Source organism: Delphinus delphis, chromosome 1 (assembly GCF_949987515.2).
Source record: "Delphinus delphis chromosome 1, mDelDel1.2, whole genome shotgun sequence".
Taxonomy (NCBI): Eukaryota; Metazoa; Chordata; class Mammalia; order Artiodactyla; family Delphinidae; genus Delphinus; species Delphinus delphis.
The window spans coordinates 92,738,762-92,758,759 of record NC_082683.1 but is presented as its reverse complement, the minus strand read 5'-3'; positions in this window follow the sequence as shown (position 1 = coordinate 92,758,759).

The following is a 19,998-nucleotide window of genomic DNA, read 5'->3' as shown; positions in this document are numbered from 1 at the left end:
TAGTGAGGTGGATGAACCTAGAGTCTGTCATACAGAGTGAAGAAAGACAGAAAGAGAAAAAGAAATACCATATGCTAACACATACATATGGAATCTAAGAAAAAAAAAATGGTCATGAAGAACCTAGGGGCAAGATGGGGATAAAGATACAGACCTACTAGAGAATGGACTTGAGGATATGGGGAGGGGGAAGGGTAAGCTATGACAAAGTGAAGGAGTGGCATGGACATATATACACTACCAAAAGTAAAACAGATAGCTAGTGAGAAGTGGCTGCATAGCACAGGGAGACCACCTCGGTGCTTTGTGACCACCTAGAGGTGTGGGATGGGAGGGTGGGAGGGAGGGAGACGCAAGAGGGAAGAGATATGGGAACATATATATATGTATACCTGATTCACTTTGTTATAAACAGAAACTAACATACCATTGTAAAGCAATTATACTCCAATAAAGATGTTAAAAAAAAAATCTTGCTGTGATTTATGTCAGAGTGTTCTTCCTATGTTTTCCTTGAAGAGTTTTCTAGTGTCCGGTCTTATATTTAGGTCACTAATCCATTTTGAGTTTATTTTTGTGTATGGTGTTAGGGAGTGTTCTAATTTCATTCTTTTACATGTAGCTGTCCAGTTTTCCCAGCACCACTTATTAAGAGACTGTCTTTTCTACATTGTATATCTTTGCCTCCTTTCTCAAAGATTACTTGACCATAGGTGCATGGGTTTATCTCTGGGCTTTCTATCTTGTTCCATTGATCTATGTTACTGTTTTTGTGCCAGTACCATATAGTCTTGATTACTGTAGCTTTGTAGTATAGTCTGAAGTCAGGGAGTCTGATTCTTCAAGCTCCGATTTTTCACCTCAAGACTGCTTTGGCTCTTCGGGGTCTTTTGTGTGTCCTTACAGATCTTAGGATGATTTGTTCTAGTTCCATAAAAATGCAATTGGTAATTTGATAGGGATTGTATTGAATCTGTAGATTGCTTTGGGTAGTATAGTCATTTTCACAATATTGATTCTGTGAATCCAAGAACATGGTATATCTCTACATCTGTGTGCATCATCCTTAATTTCTTTCATCAGTGCCTTATAGTGTTCTGTATACAGGACTTTTGTCTCCCTAGGTAGGTTTATTCCCAGGTATTTTATTGTTTTTGTTGCAATGATAAATGGGAGTGTTTCCTTAACTTCTCTTTCAGATGTTTCATCATTAGTGTATAGGAATGCAAGAGATTTCTGTGCATTAATTTTGTATCCTGCTACTTTACCAAATTCATTGATTAGCTCTAGTAGTTTTCTGGTGGCATTTTTAGGATTCTCTAAGTATAGTATCATGTCATCTGCAAACAGTGACAGTTTTACTTCTTTTTCAATTTGTATTCCTTTTTCTTCTCTGATTGCCATGGCTAAGACTTCCAAAACTGTGTTGAATAATAGTGGTGAGAGTGGACATCCTTGTCTCATTCCTGATCTTAGAGGAAATGCTTTCAGTTTTTCACCATTGAGGATGATGTTAGCTGTGGTTTTTCGTATATGGCCTTTATTATGTTGAGGTAGTTTCCATGTATGCCCACTTTCTGAAGAGTTTTTATCATAAATGGATGTTGAATTTCGTTGAAAGCTTTTTCTGCATCTATTGAGATGATCATATGGTTTTTCTTCTTCTATTTGTTAATATGGTGTATCACATTGATTGATTTGCGTATATTGAAGAATCCTTGCATCCCTGGGATAAATCCCACTTGATCATGGTGTATGATCCTTTTAATGTGTTGTTGGATTCTGTTTGCTAGTATTTTGTTGAGGATTTTTGCATCTATATTCATTAGTGATATTGGTCTGTAATTTTTTCTTTTCTTTTTTTTTTTTTTTTGTATCTTTGTCCGGTTTTGGTATCAGGGTGACGGTGGCCTCATAGACTGAGTTTGGGAGTGTTCCTTCCTCTGCAATTTTCTGGAAGATTTTGAGAAGGATGGGTGTTAGCTCTTCTCTAAATGTTTGATAGAATTCACCTATGAAGCCACCTGGTCCTGGGCTTTTGTTTGTTTGAAGATTTTTAATCACAGTTTCAAATTCATTACTTGTGATTGGTCTGCTCATACTTTCTGTTTCTTCCTGGTTCAGTCTTGGAAGGTTATACCTTTCTAAGAATTCGTCCATTTCTTCCAGGTTGTCCATTTTATTGGCATAGAGTTGCTTGTAGTAGTCTCTTAGGATGTTTTGTATTTCTGCGGTGTCCGTTGTAACTTCTTCTTTTTCATTTCTAATTTTATTGATTTGAGTCCTCTCTTGCTTTTTCTTGATGAGTCTGGCTAATGGTTTATCAATTTTGTTTATCTTCTCAAAGAACCAGCTTTTAGTTTTATTGATCTTTGCTATTGTTTTCTTGCTTTCTATTTCATTTATTTCTGCTCTGATCTTTATGATTTCTTTCCTTCTGCTAACTTTGGGCTTGGTTTGTTCTTCTTTCTCTAGTTCCTTTAGTTGTAAGGTTAGATTGTTTACTTGAGATTTTTCCTGTTTCTTGAGGTAGGTTTTTATAGCTATATACTTCCCTCTTAGAACTGTTTTTGCTGCATCCCATAGGTTTTGGATTATCGTGTTTTCATTGTCATTTGTCACTAGGAATTTTTTGATTTCCTCTTTGATTTCTTCAGTGATCTCTTGGTTATTTAGTAACGTTTTGTTTCGCCTCCATGTGTTTGTGTTTTTTACATTTATTTCCCTGTAATTCATTTCTAATCTCATACCGTTGTGGTCAGAAAAGATGCTTGATATGATTTAAATTTTCTTAAATTTACTGAGTCTAGATTTGTGACCGAAGATGTGATCTATCCTGCAGAATGTTCCATGTGCACTTAAGAAGTGTAATCTGCTGTTTTTGGATGGAGTGTCCTATAAATATCAATTAAATCTATCTGGTCTATTGTGTCATTTAAAGCTTCTGTTTCCTTATTTATTTTCATTTTGGATGATCTGTCGATTGGTGTAAGTGATGTGTTAAAGTCCCCCACTATTATTGTGTTACTGTCAATCTCCTGTTTTATAGCTGTTAGCAGTTGCCTTATGTATTGAGGTGCTTCTATGTTGGGTGCATATATATTTATAATTGTTATAACTTCTTCTTGGATCGATCCCTTGATCATTATGTAATGTCCTTCCTTGTCTCTTGTAATATTCTTTATTTTAAAGTCTATTTTATCTGCTATGAGTATAGCTACTACAGCTTTCTTTTGAATTCCATTTGCATGGAATATCTTTTTCCATCCCCTCTCTTTCAGTCTGTATGTGTCCCTAGGTCTGAAGTGGGTCTCTTGTAGACAGCTTATATATGGGTCTTGTTTTTGTATCCATTCAGCAAGCCTGTGTCTTTTGGTTGGAGCATTTAATCCATTCACTTTTAAGGTAATTATCGATATGTATGTTCCTATGACGATTTTCTTAATTGTTTTGGGTTTGTATTTGTAGGTCCTTTTCTTCTCTTGTGTTTCCCACTTAGAGAAGTTCCTTTAGCATTTGTTGTAGAGCTGGTTTGGTGGTGCTGAATTCTCTTGGCTGTTGCTTGTCTGTAAAGTTTTTGATTTCTCCATCAATTCTGAATGAGATCCTTGCCGGGTAGAGTAATCTTGGTTGTAGGTTCTTCCCTTTCATCACTTTATCATGCCACTTCCATCTGGCTTGTAGAGTTTCTCCTGAGAAATCAGCTGTTAACCTTATGGGAGTTCTCTTGTACGTTATTTATTGCTTTTCCCTTGCTGCTTTCAATAATTTTTCTTTGTCTTTAATTTTTGCCAATTTGATTACTATGTGTCTCGGCGTGTTTCTCCTTGGGTTTATCCTGTATGGAACTCACTGCATTTCCTGGACTTGGGTGGCTATTTCTTTTCCCATGTTAGGGAAGTTTTCAACTATAATCTCTTCAAATATTTTCTCAGGGCCTTTCTCTCTCTCTTCTTCTGGGACCCCTATAATGCAAATGTTGTTGTGTTTAACGTTGTCCCACAGGCCTCTTAGGCTGTCTTCAGTTTTTTCATTCTTTTTTCTTTAGTCTGTTCCGCAGCAGTGAATTCCACCATTCTGTCTTCCAGGTCATTTATCCATTATTCTGACTCAGTTAGTCTGCTATTGATTCCTTCTAGTGTAGTTTCACTTCAGTTATTGTATTGTTCATCTCTGTTTGTTCTTTAATTCTTCTAGGTCTTTGTTAAACATTTCTTGCATCTTCTCGATCTTTGCCTCCATTCTTTTTCCGAGGTCCTGGATCATCTTCACTATCATTATTCTGAATTATTTTTCTGGAAGGTTGCCTATCCCCACTTCATTTAGTTGTTTTTCAGGGGTTTTATCTTGTTCCTTCATCTGGTATATAGCCCTCCGCCTTTTCATCTTGTCTTTCTGGGATTTTTTGTTGTTGTTGTTGTTCCACAGGCTGCAGGATTGTATTTCTTCTTGCTTCTGCTGTCTGCCCTCTGGTGGATGAGGCTATCTAAGAGGCTTGATGGGAGGAACTGGTGGTGGGTAGAGCTGACTGTTGCTCTGGTGGGCAGAGTTCAGTAAAACTTAAATCCACTTGACTGTTGATGGGTGAGGCTGGGTTCCCTCCCTGTTGGTTGTTTGGTCTGAAGCAACCCAGCACTGGAGTCTACCTGGGCTCTTTGGTGGGGCTAATGACAGACTCTGGGAGGGCACACGCCAAGGAGCGCTTCCCAGAACTTCCGCTGCCAGTGTCCTTGTCCCCACTGTGAAACAGAGCCACCCCCCACCTCTGCAGGAGACCCTCCAACACTAGCAGGTAGGTCTGGTTCAGTCTCCCCTGGTGTCACTGCTCCTTCCCCTGGATCCTGATGTGCACACTACTTTGTGTGTGCCCTCCAAGAATGGAGTCTCTGTTTGCTCCAGTCCTGTCAAATTCCTGCTATCAATTCCCACTAGGCTTCAAAGTCTGATTCTGTAGGAATTCCTCCTCCCATTGCCAGATCCCCAGGTTGGGAAGCCTGACGTGGGGCTCAGAACCTTCACTCCAGTGGGTGGACTTCTGTGGTATAAGTGTTCTCCAGTCTGTGAGTCACCCACCCACCAGTTATTTGATTTGATTTTACTGTGATTGTGCCCCTCCTACCATCTCATTGTGGCTTCTCCTTTGTCTTTGGATGTGGGGTATCTTTTTTGGTGAATTCCAGTGTCTTCCTGTTGATGATTGTCCAGCAGCTAGTTGTGATTCTGGTGTTCTCACAAGAGGGAGTGAGAGCACATCCTTCTACTCTGCCATCTTGGTTCCTCCTCTAAAATTTTTATAGTATTAGGCTTAACATTTACATTTGTGATCAATTTAGGATAAATTGCGAGATAATTGAACTCTCCCCCTTTTTTTGTACAGATTTCCAATTGTTCCAGTATCATTTGTTGAGGATAGTTACCTTTTCCTGCTGAATTGCCTTACAGCATTTTCAGAAATAAATTGTTCATATATACAGGCATACCTCATTTTATTGCGCTTTGATTTATTGCTCTTTGCAGATACTGCTTTGCTTTTCTTTTTTTTTTACAAATTGAAGATCTGTTGGAGTCCTATGTCAAGCAAGTCTATTGGTACCATTTTTCCAGCAGCATTTTCTCACTTCCTGTCTCTATGTTACATTTTGGTAATTCTTGCAATATTTCAAACTTTTTCATTATTATATTTGTTATAGTGATCTATGATCAGTGATCTTTGATGTTACTATTGTAATTTTTGGGGGTGACATAAACCACTTCCATATAAGATGGCAAACTTAATCAACAAATGTGTGTGTTAAGACTGATCAGCTGTTCCCCTGTCTCTCTATCTCTCCTCTGGCCTCCCAATTTCCCGAGACACAACAATATTGAGACTAGGCCTATTAATAACCCTACAATTGCCTTTAAGTGTTCAAGTAAAAGGAAGAGTTACATCTCTCACTTTAAGTTAAATGCTAGAAATTATTAAGCTTAGTGAGGAAGGCTTGTTGAAAGCCAAGATGAGCAGAAACCTAGGCCTCTTGTACCAAATGGTTAGCCAAGTTGTGAATGCAAAGGGAAAGTTCTTGAAGGACATTAAAAGTGCTACTCTAGTGAACACACAACTGATAAGAAGTGGAACAGCCTTATTGCTGATACAGAGAAAGTTTTAGTTGTCTGAATAGAACATCAAATCAGCTATGACATTCCCTTAAGCCAAAGCCTAATCCAGAGCAAGGCCCTAACACTCTTTAATTTGATGAAGTTTGAAGGAGGTAAGGAAGCTGCAGGAGAAAAGTTTGAAGCTAGAAGAGGTTGGTTCATGAGGTTTAAGGAAAGATGCCATCTCCAAAACATAGAAGTGCAAGGTGAAGCAGCAAGTGATGATGTAGAAGCTACAGCAAGTTATCCAGATCTAGGTAAGATCATTAATGAAGGTGGCTACACTACACAACAGGTTTTCAATGAAGATGAAACAGCCTTCTTGGGAAGAAGATGCCATCTAGGACTTTCTTAGCTAGAGAGGAGAAGTCAATCCCTGACTTCAAAGCTTCAAAAGACAGGCTGACTCTCTTGTTAGAGGCTAATGCAGTTGGTGACTTTAAGTTGAAATCAATCCTCATTTACCATTCTGAAAATCCTAGGGCCGTTAAGAATGAGGCTAAATTGACTCTTCCTGTGCTCTATAAATGGAATCACAAAGACTGGATGACAATACATCTATTTACAATATCGTTTACTGAATATTTTAAGCCCACCCACTGTTGAGACCTACTGTTCAAAAAAAGTTTCCTTTCAAAATACTACTGCTCATTGACAATACACCCGGTCACCCAAGAGCTCTGATGGAGATGTACATACAAGAAGATTAATGTTGCTTTCATGCCTCGTAACACAACATCCATTCTGCAACCCACGCATCAAGGAGTAATTTTGACTTTCAAGTCTTATTTTTTTTAATTTAATTTAATTTTTTTGCGGTACGCGGGCCTCTCACTGCTGTGGCCTCTCCCGTTGTGGAGTACAGGCTCTGGCTGCGCAGGCTCAGCGGCCATGGCTCACAGGCCCAGCCACTCCTCAGCACATGGGATCCTCCCGGACCGGGGCACGAACTCGTGTCCCCTGCATCGGCAGGCGGACTCTCAACCACTGCTCCACCAGGGAAGCCCATCAAGTCTTATTATTTAAGAAATACATTTTGTAAGGCTATAGGTATAGCCGATAGCAATTCCTCTGATGGATCTAGGCAGGGTATATTGAAAATCTTCCGGGAAGGATTCGCTATTCTAGATGTCATTAAGAACATTTATGATTCATGGGAAGACATCAAAAGATCAATATTAACAGGAGTTTGGAAGAAGTTGATTCCAACCCTCACAGATGACTTTGAGGGGTCAAGACTAGAGTGGAAGAAATAAATGAAGATGTGGTAGAAATAGCAAGAGAACTGGAATCAGAAGTAGAACTTGAATATGTGACTGAACTCCTGCAATCTCATGATAAAACTTAAATGGATGAGGAGTTGCTTCTCATGGATGAGCAAAGAAATTGGTTTCTTGAGGTGGAAGCTACCCCTGATGAAGATGCTGTGAAGACTGTTGAAATGACAACAAAGGATTTATAATATTACATAAACTTAGTTGATAAAGCAGCAGCAGGTTTGAGAGGATTGTCTCAAATTTTGAAAGACAGCCTTGCATGCTACAGAGAAATCATACATGAAAGGAAGACTCGATTGATGTGGCAAACTTCACTGTTGTCTTATTTTAAGAAATTGCTAAGGTCACCTCAACCTTTGGCAACCACCACACTGATCAGTCACATCAGTAACTGCATGTGTAACTTGCATCAACATCGAGGCAAGACCCTCCACCAGCATAAAGATTATGACTCACTAAAGGCTCAAATGATGATTAGTATTTTTTTTTACCAATAAGGTATTTTAAAATTAAGTATATTGATTCTTAGATATAATAGTATTGCATACTTAATAGAGTAGTATAGTATAAACATAACTTTTATATGCACTGGAAACCAAAAACATTGTGTGACACACTTTATTGCAGTATTCACTTTATTGAAGTGGTCCAGAAGCTAACCCACAATATCTCTGAGGTATGCCTGTATACGGATCTATTTCTAGATTCTCTATTCTGTTATTTTATCTATTTGACTACATTGAAGCCAAAAACTACATCTTTTTTATTACTGTTGCTTTATTCTAGCTCTCCAATTATTTTTAAAGTTATTTCAGCTATTCAAGATCCTTATCATTTTCCTTTGAATTTTAAGACAAAAGTGTAGATTTCTATAAAAAAAATCTGCTGTGATTTTTATTAGGATTGTGTTGAATCTATAGATAAATTTTGGGAAAATTTTTGTCATAATACTAGTGCTCTGAACCAGGAACACGGAAAAATCTCACTATTTACTTGAGTCTTCTTTAAATCATGTCAGCAATGTTTCTAGTTTTAAATGTGTAAGCCTCACATATGTTTTGTTAGATTTATCCCAAAGTAATCATATTTTTATCCTATGGAAAATATTACTTTTAAATTAAATTTCTGACTGCTCATTGCTATAATAAAGATGTCTTACCTTGCAACTTTGCTAAACTCACTTACACTAGTAGCTTTTCTTGAACATAGATAATGATGCCTTAAACAAAATTTTACTATTTCTTTTTACATTTTCATGTCACTTATTTTATGCCTTATTTCACTGGTTAGAAACTCCAGCACAATGTTGAATAGGTCTGTTGAGAACAGACATCCTCATCTCATTGCTAATTTTAGGGGGAAAGCATTTCATTTTTTAACATCAAGCAGGATGTTAGTTTAACATTATTGGTAGGTGCCAATTATCAGATAGAAGTTCCCTTTTATGCTTAGCTTATCAGAAGTTTCTAATTTACTTTTTAGTTTAAATAGGAATGGATGTTGGATAAGTCCCACTTGGTCATAAAGTTTTATCCTATTTATATATTTTTGGATTGAACTAGCTAGAATTTTCTTTAGGAGTTTTGCATCTATGTTTATGATAGTTATTGTTTATAGTTTTCTTTACCTGTAGTACTTTGTATACTTTGATATCAGAGTGACAATGTCACATAGGATAGATTGTGAAGTACAATGGCTCTTGAATTTTCTGGAAAATTTTGTTTCAATTTGGTGTTATTTTCTTTTAATTGTTTGGTAAAATTAATCAGTAAACCATGAGGGCCTTAAATTTTCTCTGTGGGAAGATTTTCAGCTCAATTATTTAATGGATACTGGGCTATTCAGTTTATCTATTTCTTCCTGAGTGAGCTTTGGTAGTTAGTATCTTTCAAGCAATTTTCCCATTTTAACTGAATTAATGAATATATTGTTATAAAATTGTTCATAATATTCCCTTATCATTCTTTTTAATACCTGTAGAACCTACTGTGATGACACCACTGTTATTCCTGATTTAGATAATTTTTGTCTTTTGGGGGGATCAGTCTAGGCTAAATTTTTATAAATTTTATCGACTGCAGAGAAACAGCTTCTGTTTCTATGTATTTACACTATTGTTCTTCTCTTTTCTGTTCATTTGATTTTTGTTCTGTCTGATATGTATCATTTTTTATTATTTTTATTTATCTTTTTTTTGTGCGTTGCTTATTTTGGGATGGATTTGCTTTTATTTTTCTAGTTTTTAAAGGTGGAAGCTAAGGCCATTAATTTGTGAGCTTGGTTGCTTTCTAAGACAGGCAATTAGTGCTATAAATTTCCCTCTGAGTGATGTTATGTTTTCATTGTCATTCAGTACAAAATACTTTCCAATTTCCTGTTGATTTCTTCTTTGACCTATAGGTTATTTAGAATTGTGTTTTTAAGTTTCCAAATACCTTTTGGGAATCTCCAGAGATTTATTTATCATTGATATCTGATATACAGAACATATTTTATATAGGTTGAATCATTATAATTTATTGAAACAATTTATGGTGCAAATTTTGGTCCCTTCTATACTGTAGCTTTTGATTTGAATATGCATTCTCCCATTGTCGGGTAGAATTGTCAGGTAGATCTGTGAATGTCAACTAGGTCAAGTTGGCTGATGATGTTGTTCAGGTATTCCATGTCTTTAATGATTACCTGTGCATTTTTCTATTAATTATTGAAAAAGAACTATTAAAAGCTCCGAGTATATTTGAAGATTTATTTCTCCTTTTATTTAATCAGTTTTTTTCCCATGTATTCTGAAGCTCTTAGATACAACACCAAAAGCAGGATCCGTAAAAGAAAAAATAAATTGATAAATTATACTTCACCAAATTTATGAACTTTTGTCTCCAAAATTGTCTTTTAAGAGAATGAAAAAAATAAGCCACAGACTGGACGATAATAATTTCAAATCACATATTTGATAAGGGACTTACATCCAGATTATATAAAGAACTCTCAAGACACATTAATATGAAAACAAATGGCCCAACAAAGAGATGGGCAGAAAATCTGAACAGACATTTCATCTAAGAAGACATAGAGATGACAAATAATTACATGAAAAGATTTGAGAATCTCTTATAATTATTCATTGGGAAATGCAAAATAAAATGTAATGAGATACCATCACACACCTATTATAATGGAGAGAATTTTAGAAATTTACCAAACCAAGTGTTGGCAAGTATGTGGAGCAACTGGGGTTCTCAAGCACTGCTAGTGGGGATGCAAAATGCAATTCTAGAACACAGTTTGGCAGTTTCTCAAGGAGTTAATCATAAAATCACCAAATGACTCAGCTATTCTCCTGCTAGCCATTTAACCCAAAAAGAATGAAAGCATATATCCATATAGAGACTTATATATGAGTACTTATTCATAGCATATTTATTTAGAGTAGCCAAAAACTCAAAACAATCCAAATGTGCATCAACAGCTGAATATATAAATAAATATGGCATATCCATATAATGGAATATTACCAAGCAACAAAACAATAAACTGTTAAGAAAAAGTATGAATAAATCTCAAAATAATTATGCTGAATGAAAGGAGACATAGGAGCACATTTTTTATGACTGTTTATTTAAATTCTAGAAAACAAACTAATCTCTAGTGAGAGAAAACAGATAAGAGTTGCCTGGGATGGAGAGGAGGAGCTTGAGAGAGGGATTATCAAGGAACATGAGAAAACTTTTAGGGGTAATGGATATGTTCACTATCTTGATTGTGATAATGGCTTCAAGGATGTATATACATATTCAAACATATCAAATTTGTATACTTTAAAATTATGAGTTTATTGTATGTCAATTATACCATAATAAAACTGTTAAAAGCAAAATTAAACCAAAAAGAATACAGGGCTTAAATTTTCCACTTCCATAAATACTAGCAACCCAAAGAATAAGCTTTTAAGCTTTTAAATATATATATATATATAAATACACAGTGAGACTACCATAGATGCATTATAGACATGAAGAGTCAGATGCGGTAAACTCAACTTCCAATTTGGTGAAGTCATTACAAATATTATGTACTTTCATTATTAGTCATTCAATTATTGTTTCAGTTTTATTTTGCCAAGTAGTTTAATATTAGAGATATATTTTTCTTAATTATTTGTGCTTCCTCATTTTATGTAGTGATAATATTTTCCCAAAGTTGTCTGCTATACACATCTACATTTTATTTGACCAGTATTTTATATACTGTATGTGGAGAATGATAGGGGCAATAACATTTTGGCCCCCTCTCTCCACATATATGCTCCTCAGTGTTTCATCCCTTCCCTCTTCCCCTGCTCTCTCCGTACACACACAAACAAAATAAGGGCAGAGAGATTTCTAAACAGATTTGTCAGAACCCAGGATATGATTGTAGTATTTTGATTTACTATTTTGTGTGGCTACGGATTCTTAACAATCAAAGCCCGTACTTTGATATGCAGTTATATTCGTGGTTTCACTGAGTAGACAGTAAACCCTACAGTGACAGGAGTGAAATCACTCATCTTTGTAACTCTTTTGCTTAGTACAGAACCTGGCACATAGTAGGAATTGTTAAATATTCATCAAATTAATGAGTGAAAATAATTTTAGCATTCAGTATTGGAGAGAATATAACAGAACTGATATTTCCACATTGCTGCTGCCATATACTAGTAGAAGAGCAGTCATAGGGTAAGCATTATGTCAAGTTAAATAAACAATGGTAAGGTGTTCATACTCACCGGCCTTATAAGTGCTGTTTGAGTATTTTGGCAGAAACAAACTCTTTACTATTTATCTAGCACCACCATTGAGTACACGTAGAAAATTGTACAGACATTGTTACTGATCCGTGCACTGGTTCTACAAGGTAGGTATTATTTCTAGCTTAGCCTTGAAGAAAATGGATCTTGGAGAGGTAAGAGAGGGCCAAATATGGATATTTTGAGCATGTGCACTTTCCAGTTATTTTGTATTTAAATTAAAATATAAAATGATAAAGCTAATATCATGTACATTTACTAAGTGACCAGATAATTTGGAGCCTGAGATATTTTTCAGTTCCACATGCTTTGTACAAATTAATTTTTTAAATATAATTACATCCTGATTGCTGCCCAGAACATTGCCCTCTCTGAAATTTCCTTTCTTTACTGGTCCACTCTTTGACATCAGGTGTTTGTTCCCACTTCTTGGAACTTAAATTCCATACCTCAAAGGAAAGTACCGCAGGTACTGTCTCATTCGATCTGAAAAACATCCCTGTGCAGGTACAATACATCCCAGGTATTGTAAGGTGGCTTGAGCGAGTATTCCTAACTCCTTGGCTGATGCATCTTGCCCTAAATCTATTAATCCTAGCTGCTTCAGTTCTTATAGCTCCTCAACTTTGACAACTGCAGGCCAATATCCAGAGCATTTTCTCTTGGGAATTGACTGGTATGATAATATGTTTGAATATTAAAGAACTAATTAATCTTAAATAAATGAACACCATATTCTTCTGAAGTAATCACACTAGACTCAAAGGTAAGAATATCACCTCTTACTTTAAAAGCATGTATAGAATATATAGTTTTATAAAAATACACTTTCAACTGAACAGTTTTATGCATGTTAAAGACGTATAGGAATGAAATTTTAGATGGTGAATTACCTTAATATGACTCAGAACTGCAAATAATAAATGTCAATAAGAGCAATCTATTTTCATCAAAAGCATCTTGAATTTAAAATCTACTGAAATAGAATTATTATTCACTTAAATATCCATATAATTTGATTTGAAGTCAAAGTAAAAGCACACTGCTGACTAATGTGTATGCGTTTTATACAAATAGGAGATTTATCCTGCAGTTTAGCAGCTAAAGACATGCAGTAAATTGAATGGATTTGCAGTTGAGTTTTCAGATATGTTTCTCTTGTTACAATGCTGTGATCAAATGGGGGACATATCACAGGAGTTAAGAGCTAAGCTGTTAAAGAAGATGAGCTGGATTTGTAGCCAACTGAGAGTCCACATTAATGCTATGTACTTTCTTGTGTTTAATAAGACTTTATGGCTCCAAAATATAGGTCCTGGGTCTCTTAGGAACTGATCTATAATGAATATTTTACTTTATTAATACTAAGAATTGTGGCCATACGCCAAACTAAACAAACAACTGTTACGTGATTTCCAAAAAATGTTTTATATTTATGTGCCATAAAAGCCAAAGGTAGACTTATCTACAGTATTGAACTATAAAGCTTAACTACTGAATCAAATATAGCTAAGAGACAGAAACTGTCTGAGTAAAATAATCTTATAGAAGCATTTGCTTTAGTTTTTGTTATTTCTACAAACTCTTGTTTGTATTCTGAACATTATTTTAAAACTCACACAGCCTAACACATACCACGATCTATTCATGCCCAATCTTGGCAACTAATGAATGTTCCTACTACAGTGAGATATAATGTATCATTTCCAATTAACTTTTATAAAATGGGAAGACAAAGTTCCAACAATGCTACTGTTCTTTAAGTCATATCATAAGGTCTTTTTTTCTTTAGAAATTCATAACAGTTTGGCTCTGATACTCCCTTATTTAATAACTGAGGTCAACTAATATAAAACTAAACCCAAATAAGTTAAGGGATCCTGAAAATTGTGATTTTAATATAAAAATGTGACAAAGTTAGGCAACATTCAATGGCTAGCCTTTATCCATCTGGAGCAGTGTTTGTAGGTTTTTCTTGAGATTGAGTTTACATTAACCAAACTCTCCAAGTAATATTAAGCTTTCCTGGGGATAAAAGTAAAAATACTTAGAATTTACCATTCTTTTTCCTTCCCACAAATTCCTGTGCCTTGTCAGCTATAATTGCTGTTAATTAAGAAAAATCATGGTATGCTTACATTCATGTCAGTAATTTTCAAAGGAACTTTAACAAAAAAAGAATATAAGTAGCTAAAAAAATGATGGTTTTTGGGCTTCCCTGGTGGTGCAGTCGTTGAGAGTCCGCCTGCCGATGCGGGGGACATGGGTTCGTGCCCCGGTCCGGGAGAATCCCACATGCCGCGGAGCGGCTGGGCCCGTGGGCCATGGCCGCTGAGCCTGTGCATCTGGAGCCTGTGCTCCGCAACGGGAGAGGCCACAACAGTGAGAGGCCCGCATACCGCACAAAAAAACCCAACCAAACAAACAAACAAAAATGATGGTTTTTAAAACGATGAACGTGGAAAAATTAAAAATCTGATACTGCTACTACATTCACAGTAATTTATTTTTTTTTTCTGATTACAAATTCTTAAAGAAAAAATAAAATTTTGTTTCTTTTTCATTTTGCTTATTTTTAGCATTCTACTTTTTATTAAAATCCATCTACAAAATTATAGTTTGTATAAAAAAATTCTCTAAAAGGTGACCAATGACAAGTTTAATATTTTTAAAGGTTATTAAATTATTTGTACATTACTTTTCTACTATAGAGTGGAAAAGTCATGCCGAAATCCAGTAAACGGTTCGTACATTCTTTATCTTTGTTTTCTAGCTAACATGTTTAGAGTGTTATAAAAGGAATTACATGAAGTGGAGGAAGTAATAAGAGAATAAATGGTGATGATATGCTTTGGAAGAAAAAGGCAATCTAGAGATAATTCTTTTTGTGCTGATCATGTCTAATTCCTGTTCTTAATTCCCCATCAAATTTACTAATCTCTGCCTACATCATGCTACATCAGAAATCTAAAAGAAATAAAATTAGTTTGTGTCATGGTCATTTTTCTTTAACATTTCACTCTTTATAACTGGAGTGTCCCTTGAGGATGCCAAGCTGAGATTACTCAGGAACATTTCTTAAGAGATATTACGGACATCAATGCAGATATTGCAAACACTGTGATGCTAGTCTAAATATCTCAAAGTCAAGATGAGTAGATAAAGTGTATTTCCCCTCTAGACCATGTGATCTTTGAGGACAACAACTGTATCTCAATCCCCTTGAGCCCTCTAGCTTCTATCAGAGTACCCAGAATGTGCCAGGGGCTAATGTTGGTTGACTTCAAACTGTGGCTTGAGGAATGAAGTAGTAGAGCAAAGACTGAATGATGAGTAGATCACAGTGTAAAAGCTTAAGGTAGGGCTAATAAAACCAAGAAGTTGGAATGATATGAAGGAACTAGCATTGCAACAAGGTATGAATGCATAAAATTCTTAACTTGGAATTCAGGGAGTAGCATCCCTGCTACTAGGCAATGACGGGATGTTTAAGTTAAGCGCTTCTGATTCTGTTTTTGTCTATGCTGTAATTACTAATAAGAATATGACTTATCTATATTTTCCTCATCATACAGCCCCAGCGAAATGTCATAGGCATTATAGTTGATCTCATAACCCAGCATATTTTCCTCTCCCTTCCCCCTGCATCTATCTCTCTTAAAGAAGCTACCAGTTGGTTTCCCTTCCCTAGCACCTTTTCCAGATCGGGGTCTGCAGTAGAGTATATGTGTGAGCCCCAGGAAGAAAAGGGGTTAGAGGTCCTGTGAAATGATTTGAATTTCTCCATGACTTGGTTTAAGCAGGACCCACTGTTATCAGGGAAGCAAATGTGATTCTGGCAATAGCAACACTGGAAGATAGACAGATAAAAAGCAGGACAGGCAGCTGCTGAGAGTGGCCAGCAAAAGCAGAGAAAGACCAAGGGGTGAGGGAAGGGAGAAAGAAAAATAAAGAGAAGGAAAATCTGGGAGAGAAACTGAGTAAGAGATGCAGAGAGAGACATATCTGGGGATACTTACAGAGTAATGACTCTCAACTCTGACATTTTTTTAGAGTGAAGAAGCCTGGGAAGACTTTTTTTAAATGTGCTTTATAGAGATATAATTTACATATAAAAAGTCATCAGTGTTAAGTGTATAATTGTTTTATATTTAACAGTGTATGGAATCATGTGACCACCACCACTGTCCAGATATAGTAAACCTAAAAGTCTCCCTCTTGCTCCTTTGAACTCAGTCGCCTCCCCTTCATGCCTGGTCCCTATCTTTCTCTGGCTGTTAGTAATCCTTTATTATAAAATATTTTCAGCATCCCAAAATATATAAAGAAAGTGTAAAAACTTGCCCCTAAAATCATTGGATGGCTTCATCAGTCTTAGCATTTTGTGATATTTGCTTTCTTTTTTTTTTTTTTTTTTTTTTGCGGTACGCGGGCCTCTCACTGCTGTGGCCTCTCCCACCGTGGAGCACAGGCTCCGGACGCGCAGGCCCAGCGGCCATGGCTCAAGGGCCCAGCTGCTCCGCAGCATGTGGGATCTTCCCGGACCAGGGCACGAACCCGTGTCCCCTGCATCGGCAGGCGGACTCCCAACCACTGCGCCACCAGGGGGGCCCGATATTTGCTTTCTTTTAAAAAATGAAGTCAGAAAGAGAAAAACAAATACCGTATGCTAACACACATATATGGAATCTAAAAAAAAAAAAAAAAAAAAAAAAAAATGGCCTGAAGAACCTAGGGGCAGGACAGGAATAAAGACGCAGACATAGAGAATGGACGTGAGGACACGGGAAGGGGGAAGGGTAAGCTGGGATGAAGTGAGAGAGTGGCATGGACATATATACACTACCAAACGTAAAATAGATAGCTAATGGGAAGCAGCCGCATAGCACAGGGAGATCAGCTTGCTGTTTTGTGACCACCTAGAGCGGTGGGATAGGGAGGGTGGGAGGGAGATGTAAGAGGGAGGAGATATGGGGATATATGTATATGTATAGCTGATTCACTTTGTTATAAAGCAGAAACTAACACACCATTGTAAAGCAATTATACTCCAATAAAGATGTTAAAAAAAAACTGAAATATTACAGATAGAGCTAAACTCCATGTTCACCCCTTGCAAATTCCTCTCTCCCCTTCCTCATTTAGCATTTATCTTTCCTGTGCATGTTTTCATTAATTTACTACATACCTGCGTGTGCACAAGTTATATATAATGATTTTCCATTTTTAAAGGTGAGTACAGATGATATACAGAACATATTATATTTTTTGTCTGAATATATTGTTTTGATATGTATTAATGATAGCTCTTACTACAGGTCACTTTATCCACTTTAGATTATTCCCTTTCACTCCCATTTATCCATTCTATATAATGATAATTTAGATTGTTTCTGAGATTCTGCAATTGTAATCTATGAAATAATAAACATTATTGTATGTATATTCTTGTACACAAATACAAGTGTTTCTCTAAGATGTGCATCTGGGTATAAATTGCTGATCCATGGAATATATCTCTTAAATTGAAAAATTGCTCTTCAAAGATACTGAGGATATTTATACCTACTCCAAAGTATGTAAGATTACCTGCAGTTCCTTATACTTACAATCTTTATCTTATAATTTGTTAGTGTTTTGACATTCTAATTGGTATTTAAAAGAACCCACTATACTATATATAAATCATTAGTGTTTCTCCTCTTCGAATGGCCTTAACATATTTTGCTCTTGGACATATTATGTTTTTCTTTTTGTCTTATAGCAGTTTTAAAATATATTCTAGATATTTTGTGTTACTCATATCAGTTGCATCTATTTTCTTTCAGTCTTTGGCATAGCTTTTCACTTTGATTTTTTTTTAATTGTAAAAATGTTGAGTTTTAATGCATTCACATATAACATTTTTTTCTTTAAATAAAAAGAAACATTTAACTAAATGTTATTTTAGTGTATGTTTAAAAATCTGTTATTAATGAGCAGTCATGAATATATTATTTTATATTTTCTTTTAAGATTTTTTTATTTTAGTTTGCACATTTGGGTCTTCAACTGTAGTGCACCTAAATAAGTGTACAGGAAAATTTAGTAACTTTTTTCCCACTCAAATAATTGTCCAAGCACTACTGACTGAATATTGATAGTACACTCTCTCCTCAGTGAATTGTAATGCTGCCTCTGTCATATACTTGGATTTAAAAAAAAAAAAATTATTGTAGTATAGTTGATTTACAATGTGTTAATTTCTGCTGCACAGCAAGTGATTCAGCTTTACATACATATATATATATATATATATATACACACACACACACATACATACACATTCTTTTTCATAGTCTTTTCCATGATGGTTTATCACAAGATATTTATATAGATTATTATACATATATTATTAAATATAAAATATTAACATTAATATACATTGATGTACTATACATTAGGATCCTGTTGTTTATCCATTCTATATACAATAGTTTGCAAACTTTCTATATGCAGAGATAGGATTTGTGGTTATTGCTTCTCTTTCATTGGCCTATTTGTCAAGATGACACTGTCTTAATTACTATAGGATGAGGATAAGTCCTGATATTTGGTAGAGTAAGTCTACATCTCATTCTTGAGAATTTTTAAAGATATTCTAAGTCTTTTGCTTTTATATATACATATATGTTAGATTTATTATGAGAAAAATTTTTTAAATGTTGCTAATTTATATGATATCTATAGTTACAATTTCTAATGCTTTGATGCTGTACATAAAAGTTACAGAACAAACTTTCTTACTGATTGTTGATTTTATATCAAGAAACCTTGCTAATCTGTTCTATAGTTTCTAGTAATTTGTGGTTCTATGGGACTGTCTATATGGGCAATCATTTAAGAAAATAATGACATTTTCTTTTCTCCGTTTCCACACTTTGCATACCTTCTTTCTTTCTTTTTTTCCCCTTATCGCGCCATTTAGAACCTGCAGGACAATATTAAATAGAAGTGGTGTTGCTAGCCATCCTGTCTCATTTTTTATCTTTAATAGGAAATGTTTCTCATACTACTTCTTTGAAAATGAATTTGCTGAGATATGGTCAATCAATTTTAAATTTTACCCAGAGAAATTCCCATCTATTACTATTGCTAGTTTGCTAAGAGGATTTTTTAAAACTCTAAGTTATTGTTTAGTTTTGTTGATGTCTCTTCCATTTATAAGGATGATTATACATTTTTTTTCCTTTTTTTATATTGGTAAATGTGTGATGCAGCTTGATTACAATTATAAACATACATAATACATGTGTATGTCTCTCAATTTATATATATACAAACATGAATATATATGTTTGTGTACACACATATTTCTGCATTTGGTTTTATAACACTTTGTTTTCAATTTGTCTATCCATATTTACAGGTGATATTGGCCATTTGCTTTCCTTTCTTCTTGTATCTATGCATACTTTTGGAATCAAAGTTTTACTATCCATATAAAAGTGAGTTGGGGACTTTTATTCTCTGAACAAGTTTGTATAAGTCAGGGATTATATGTTTAATTAATAGTGGTGATATTTTACCTGTAATATAGATAAGGGATGAAATAAATATATAGATCCTACAGCATAAATCTAGAAACTCATCAGCCTTCACCTTCTAACCAAGGAGATCTGCTCTTAATGTTACCAGCAGACCAGAGGGATTATCCTGTCAGTTTCCTGGTGAAGCTCCTTTAGCCATTTTCATGGTGAGATTTTACACACTTCTAGCCTCTTCTGTTTTGGAGTTAATTTCTGCACCCAG